The following is a 7,758-nucleotide window of genomic DNA, read 5'->3' on the forward strand; positions in this document are numbered from 1 at the left end:
TAGGGGGGTCCATAGCGACCTGGGATGTAACAGGAGGGTCCCGTACCTTTAAGGGGTAAACCTTCTCAAAGATCCGGCTTAACATCCTTACAATTACGCGGACACACCATTATACAATAAGGTCGGTACAACAGAGGATCAACATCAGAGATTGCGTGATTCTCAGCTAATGCAAGCGATAGAAACAGGCGGCAATTCTCTGAAACGACCAATTTACGCTTTGGGGCTGATAATTATCATAATTAATTATCACGTTTGATGGAATTGGTACTCTTTTTAGGAAAGGGAATTGACACATCCTAACCTAATCTAGACTCCATGAATTACTACTGGAACAAGGGAGAGGTATGTTCACTGTCTCAATATTTTCCGACAGTGTGTCTCCCAACGGCACGTTCCAAAAATAGATAGCTCGCTGAAATTTACAAGATAATTACACAACTCCAGGCATTAGCGCTCGGCAAGGAATAGCAAAATTAATAACAATATTACAGAGCACGGTTTTACGTCCTGAACAAACGAAATTATTAACACAATGACTACGGTCGATTTATCGTGACCGGAAAGTGATAGATAATTCAACTTCTAACATAATGAATAAGAAAAGATTCATTGATTAATAATGTCTACTAATAAATTATTTAAACGTCTCCTTAATTAATAACAATAGCTAAGCACAAACGGAATTGTTAGGATTAGTCTTTCTACTACATTAAGTTCACGTATTTCTTCCTTATAAAAAACAGCCTTACACTGGGAATTAAAATTTACAAGAGCTTTATTCAAATTACAAAACTTTGATGCCATGGACTTCAAAAGCAATAACGCATATCCTAATACTTTACGCTCTTATCATTCAATCAAAATACAAGGGACTTCGCGGTCTTAGAATACAGGATACTATAATTCAGGAGTGTCCCACATTAGTGTTGTCTTTATTCAAACACGACTTAAAATAATAAAATGACGAGTTAGGCTTAATATTACAACAACTTATTAAGAATGGTCTCTACTTAAAACAAATTACTAGACTGAATTTATTGCCCTTTTAAACTTTCAATCGTGGTATGCTTAATTCTCTCATAATTAACAAAAAGCACGTCCATTCATAAACAATAAAATTAAATTGGCCTCCAAGAAAATTTAAAATAATTTGAAAACTTCAAAATCACAATAATGAATCTCATTATGAACTTTTACTGAGAAACGAAACATATTAAGGCTTTAGTTCGTATAGTTCGTGTAAGGAATCTCTTTAGCACCTAACATAATATTTAATTTACCACTAACGCTGAGAAGCCAGTCGGGGAAAGATAAAGAATTTACCCACAATCAAGGAACTAACAACGTGTCAGTATAAGGACTCACGGAATGAAAATTTCAAAATAAATTTCAAAATTTCAATGATGTTTGTTTTGACTGACTTGTTCATTAATTGCACAAGCAGAATTTGAATACCTGGAGTTCCTACACCAGTCTGACGACTAGGGATTCTAGAAATAAACCTCGCGAAAATTTATTTCAAGAATCGAACTCAGAATACGTTGAGAAGCTTTGAATACAGAACGGAATAGCTTTCATCTCGATAGGTGGAGAAGAAAGTATTTGTTCCGTAATTGGCGCCAAAAACCTTCTCAAGCTATTGTGTTGATATTTCTCCCTACAGTTTTTTGAATACTAAGGCAGTACACAACCGAGGAATGCTAACCAACACACTTCCTTTTTCTCGCTTTTTCTTTTCACAAAAGATTTTTTGTTTGGTTTTGCCCAGCTGGGGAAACTTGACAGAGAACAGATGTTTTCTCTGTGTTGAAGAAAAAGGAACGAACTATTCTTTTGATATATGGACTGTTTCTTTTTCCTTCCCTCATTGACTTCTCTAGAACAAGCAAAAAGATAGTTAAACTTTCAGGGTAGAAGGGGGCATTTGCCCAACGCAACACATCAACACAAAATGTTTACTTTTAGATTTAAATTTCAAGCAAATTAATAGGAAACCTGTCATTTCAATTAACACAATTGAACATGAAATTATACGAAACTCATTTAGAATATAAATATGATCCTAAGCTAACTACGTAACACAAATGAAAGTAATAATATAAATAACTCCTGCTTTGTCATTTACAAAAGCAACAGAGGATTCTATAAAACAATACCAATTAACACATTATTAGATGATTAGCTAATAATCGAATCTCACTGCTGAAACACCAATTTATTTAGCGCCGCGAGAACCCGTAGGTGTTCGAGTCCAAGCGAAACCACCGGTAGGACTTTTCGGATTACATTCTGACTTAATACGGCTACTTCTATTCTTGCGAAAAGACAAAAGCTCGTCAAATAGTCGCTTCCTCAATCTCACAAAATATTACGAGGTTCCTGGGACAGTGTCAAAGCAATAAACACGATTAATACGAATAAATAATGGTTCTCTGGATCACACCGATAGCAGTGGTCTGGACAGGGAGCGGTGTGATTTATGATATTAAGCCTGAGACGACGGCCTCAGCTCGAGAAGGGGTCGTTCAACCTAAGAGTGGCACAATAACTCATTAACCCGACAGAGGTTATATTACAATATCACAGAAAGATACTTAGTATTTAACTGTCCGCCGTGATGTCTACTTAGACACATTAATAGTTAATGAAATACATAATAATATCTATAATTAAGGTATGGCCACACTCGTGGCTAATAGAAACACTTCTAGGTTTGTACATCAAAAAGAGAGAGGGAGTTCAAACACATCCCGATATCAATGATGACCTCACGAGGGGCGGACTAAACAATAAAGTAAAAGTGCGCCTCGTTAGTACTGACAGGGCTCAAGCAAATGGGCAGCAAGTAGATTAGTAGAACGACCAAACGATTAGAACCAATGATCATTTTAATTCAATTAAGTAATTTACTAGGGCTTAAGAATATTCATTTATGTACTAAGTATTAAGCTAATTGAGGAAGCGACTCCCCTTGGTTAAATGAATTACTACATTACAATTAACATATTGAAAAGCCGCAAGGATGGGAAGTCGGTTCGTTGAGATGAACAAACGAATAAGGAACACATGATTTACACTAAGAGGCACTTTCCTACCAAAGCCCTCTTACACTATGCACTGGTGACACACAATACTACTGCAAATCAAATTACACAATTTAATCACAGATGACGTAATTAACTCCTTCACTACAGTAATCTCTTGGAGTTGACAAACTAGTAGCGGTAGTTGATAGCCCAAGCGGATTGGCTGAAAAGATGTTACTCTTACCTGTGGATGGATGCAGAGAGGAGGTCGGCATCTGGGATCTCTGTTGAGACAGGATCTTGACTTACCAGGCCCAATGGTAGTCCCTTGAAAGGGGGACGGGAGTCCCCAGGAACTGACAGGACTAGGATCTAGAATATCAGTAGATTTACTCTCACGACGATCCACTGTAAGGTGACTTACCACTTAATCGCAGTGCGTGATCTTAGCGGAGGCGTCTCTCGATAGCTAAGAGAGAGATTGGGAGTTTCATTTGGTCTGTTATAGTAATAATAATGTGGAAGCATTACGATTGTGTTGCGAGTTATTTATTATCAGAGAGTTCAGTTTATTTACAGACCATAATATCAAACATTAAAAAGGTCACGATTAGTTTATTAATCAAGATTCAATTACAGGTTCCCAAAGATCCATAATTTGTATGCACAGGCGTGGCGTCCAGGAAACAATTCCACAAAATCAGGGCGAAGTAATTAATTTAGTCTACAGAAGAATTCAAGTATTGAGTAAGGGTACGATGGCTCTCAGGGAGAGCTAGTAAAGAACAAGTACTTACTCAAAGTACACAATATCAATTCCAAAAGGTTGGCGTGGAAACGGTCATCACGCCGTATACTAGACACAGCACTGTTTGGTTTTTTATAACTTCCCTAGACACGAATTTCACTATACGGCACTAGGTAAAAATATACTGAATTACCACTAAATTAGTGAGAGTCTCTCTGCAAAGAGTGCAGAGTACGCCCCCCCCACGAGGGGAGAGAGAGAAGCACGGGTTATGGGCTCCTCGGCTGTTCGGTGGTAATTGACCACTCGAGAGATTATCCCCGAGGTTTTATGTGTCAAACTCGGATGTCTCAATCTTACGCCAGATTGTGCAATCGTTCGAAATAATTCTTTAGAATCTGATTGGATGTAAATGATGTAATGGTTCGGAACACTTGGTGAATTCTGATTGGCTAAAGATGATCTCATACTACTTGTGATAGGCGCGCGACATTCAGATATCTATTGAGTTTCCAAAACGCACACACCTTCACAAAAGAAAAAAATACAGACATGGGTTCCAACTAAAACCAGTTAAAATTACACAACATTATACAAGAAAAGGGTGACACAAGTCTCTTACTCGGTTCAAAGGTCAGTCTACCAGCTGGGAAAGTATGAAGTCAGCGCTAAATATAGAATATGGAGTCATATCAGAGCTAAGATTCTAAGAGGGTTTGGTAATATTAATATCAGACTGATGATTCACCGTAAAACAGAGTTGTTTCAAAAGGGGAAAAAGAGAGAGAGAGAGAGAGAGAGAGAGAAAAAATAATCTTATCGTCTCGTAGTTGGTCGCTAGAATTGGGAAGGGTGTCTGGAGCGGAGATGCGACAGACAGCTCTGAATACCTATCGGCTTACAAGAGTTTTTAAGAAATAAAGTTGTTCCTCTAGATTCGTAAGTGAAGAAGTTTGAGAATAGATCTGGGTGATACTCACATCACAATTGATTTACACAAATTCTCGTAGGTTATACAGGAGAGAACTTTGACGTGGAGTACAGGGTGTTTGCAAAAACACCGCAAAAAGTTTGGTCGAAATTTTAGCCACGACATTATATATATATATATATATATATATATATATATATATATATATATATATATATATATATATATGAGCTAACATGCAAGTTCTGAAAACCGGAACTGGAAGATCAAATCGCGGAATAAAAAAAAATGGAATGAAATGTCCAAAGTAAAGACTTACCAAGAGGAATTTGTGAAATCTTTGATAAATGTGGAAAAATAAATTTTTAATCTGTATTTCACTTTTGGGCAGCTGTCAAAAATGCAAAATGTATGGTATTTCGTATATTACAGTCTCTTAAGTGCAAGAAAATACGGTAGCTTTTAAAGGAATTTGTTTTAAATCAAAACTAGAAAATTACGCCTATCTACCTTCGAATTAGCATTTGCAGCTGCAGCTGTAGGTGTAGGTATAGAGAAATGGATAATCTAGGTATTCATTATTCTATGATAGAGCTAAACATTTTAATTCATACGCCATTAAAAGTTGTCATTTATGTGCAAATAGCTCTATTACCGATAGTATAGCTATTTCAATTAAGCTACATAAACCATGTAATATTTAAACACAAATGCCTTTATAGCATTATTAAAGAAACTATTTGGCTGTTTTCCCTATACAATTCTAAATTTCATTGCATACTCAAACAACACAACGTAAATACGTTTGTTATTTGCGTAACATTTTTATATTCCACTTGTAAAATCACTAATTTGTATATTTCTCAACTAAACTATTATCAGATCAGCCAACAAATATATTCACTTCAACAAAAATATTACAAAATGTCTTTTAAAATTTTATTAAGTCACTTTGACATTATTGTTGTTCCTATTACGAAGAACTCCCATCTTAAGTACGCAAGTGTGTTAACCTAGTGTACATCCTCGCACCTACGTACTATGCACTAGCAGACTTGTGAACTTGGACCTTTTGACGCACACTAGGTGACGTCAGTTCCGGAAATAAGCGTACTTCGAATGCACACTTGTATCTTTTGGACACGGCCATAGTTTCAAGCTACTCAAAATAATGACTCTTCCTGCTATTTTTATTTTTCAATGTTTAATGTATGTAAAAGAGAATAAAGATAACTTCCTTGAAAATTCCAGGTATCATTCATATAACACAAGACACAAAGATAATATAATGGCAGTGTATTACAATTATACCAAAACACAAAAGAGTTTTATTGGCACGTCCGCTAAATTATTCAACTCTCTCCCAAAAGCACTGAGAGATACCGAAGTGGGTACTTTTAAAAGTAAACTCAAATCACTCTTATTAGATAATCCAATATATGATATAGAAGAGTTTTACGAAATTACAAAGCAATTAAAGTGAAAAATTGAAGAACTATGAGAGAAATAAATAGATATGTATAGTACGAGTAGTAATCTATTGTATTGTGTTGTGATCGTTATTCTTTGTATTGGAATTACAATTGATATGTATTACAGTTATATCTTTATATATATATATATATATTTCTGTATCCATATTTGTAAATATTATGTATCCAATTTTTTCCTTTTGTAAACATTGTATATGCATTTTAATCTGTAACTTTAAGATCTGACGATTGTAATGCTTTAGATGTCCTCTGAAGTTTCTGCAATAAAGACGATATAAATATGAATATGAATAACCTACTGGGTAGATGACAGAGATGGTCATCCTCCCTCATTTTGCCCTCATGAGGGCCGCCCTCACCCTCACCGCACCCTCATTTTAGTAGTTGAGGGTGAGGGCGTTGGAGGATGGGAGCAATAAAGTAATTGAGGGTGAGGGTGAGGGAGGGTGAGGGTGTCAGTTGAGGGTGAGAGTAAGGGTTCATAAAATTAATTATCTTGCAATTCTTCATTTCTGGAAAATATGTTAGAATATGTAATGTAGTTTTTTTCATGGAATTACTCGTCGTTCACAGAAAATCGTCATACCAATATTCCATCACTTTCATGCGCTTTTCATGCGGGAAGACAAGATGTTTCTCATAGCTTTATTACTCTTCTATAATTATATAGTTTCACTTTATAGAAATAATAATTACGAAATATATAAAAATATCTACTGCAAGTTTTTGGCTATGGAAAATTTCAAAGTTTAACGAAAGTAACCCATTAAAAATACTAGAAGTTCTCAGGAAATATTTTTTCATATATTCGTTTGGAAGAGAAACTAATAAATTTTCATATATTCGTTCATTCTGAAATTGTAACTAAGAAAAAGTTATGTTTTTTCTTCTAAGTAAGAGAAAAATGTATATAAGAAAAGTACAAAGTTGCAAGCCGCAATTAATAACTTTATATTTAATTATAAAATAAAAAGATATTTCCTGCTTTTGGCTATATACCTACTTTTAGACTTCCAAAAACTACGCTATGCATATGAAACGGAAGTCTTATAGAACGGCTGTGTCCGTCTGTGTGTCTGTCTGTCAACAGGTATCACATCAAAATCGGTAAGAGCTATTGACAAGCGGTTTTCGGGAATCCATCCAGCATCCCAATAATAGGTTGCATCTCCCTCAACACTCTCCTACTTAACAGGTACCCTCAAGTCACCTTGGCAGTCAATCTGTTAAACCGGAAGTGATAGAAGTCGGAAATGTCCGGTTTCAAATTAAAGACCACGAGTAAAAAACGGTTTTCGGAAATAGGTGGATATGAAAGGAACCACCTTAACTCCTGCATTTCTACTATAACTGGAAGTGGTAGGATCCACTACTACTTCAGGTTTCAATATTTATTTTCATAAACATAAAAGGGTAAGTGCTATCGACAAGCGGTTTCCGGGAATCGATTCAGCATCCCAAGAATAGGTTCCATCTCTTTCACCAATCTTCCAGTTAAACCAGAAGCTATGTTGAACCACTTCTGGTTTCAATAATATTGGTCATAACTCAAAAAAC

The sequence above is a fragment of the Thermobia domestica genome, chromosome 18 (assembly GCF_964235325.1).
Source record: "Thermobia domestica chromosome 18, izTheDome1.hap1.1, whole genome shotgun sequence".
Taxonomy (NCBI): Eukaryota; Metazoa; Arthropoda; class Insecta; order Zygentoma; family Lepismatidae; genus Thermobia; species Thermobia domestica.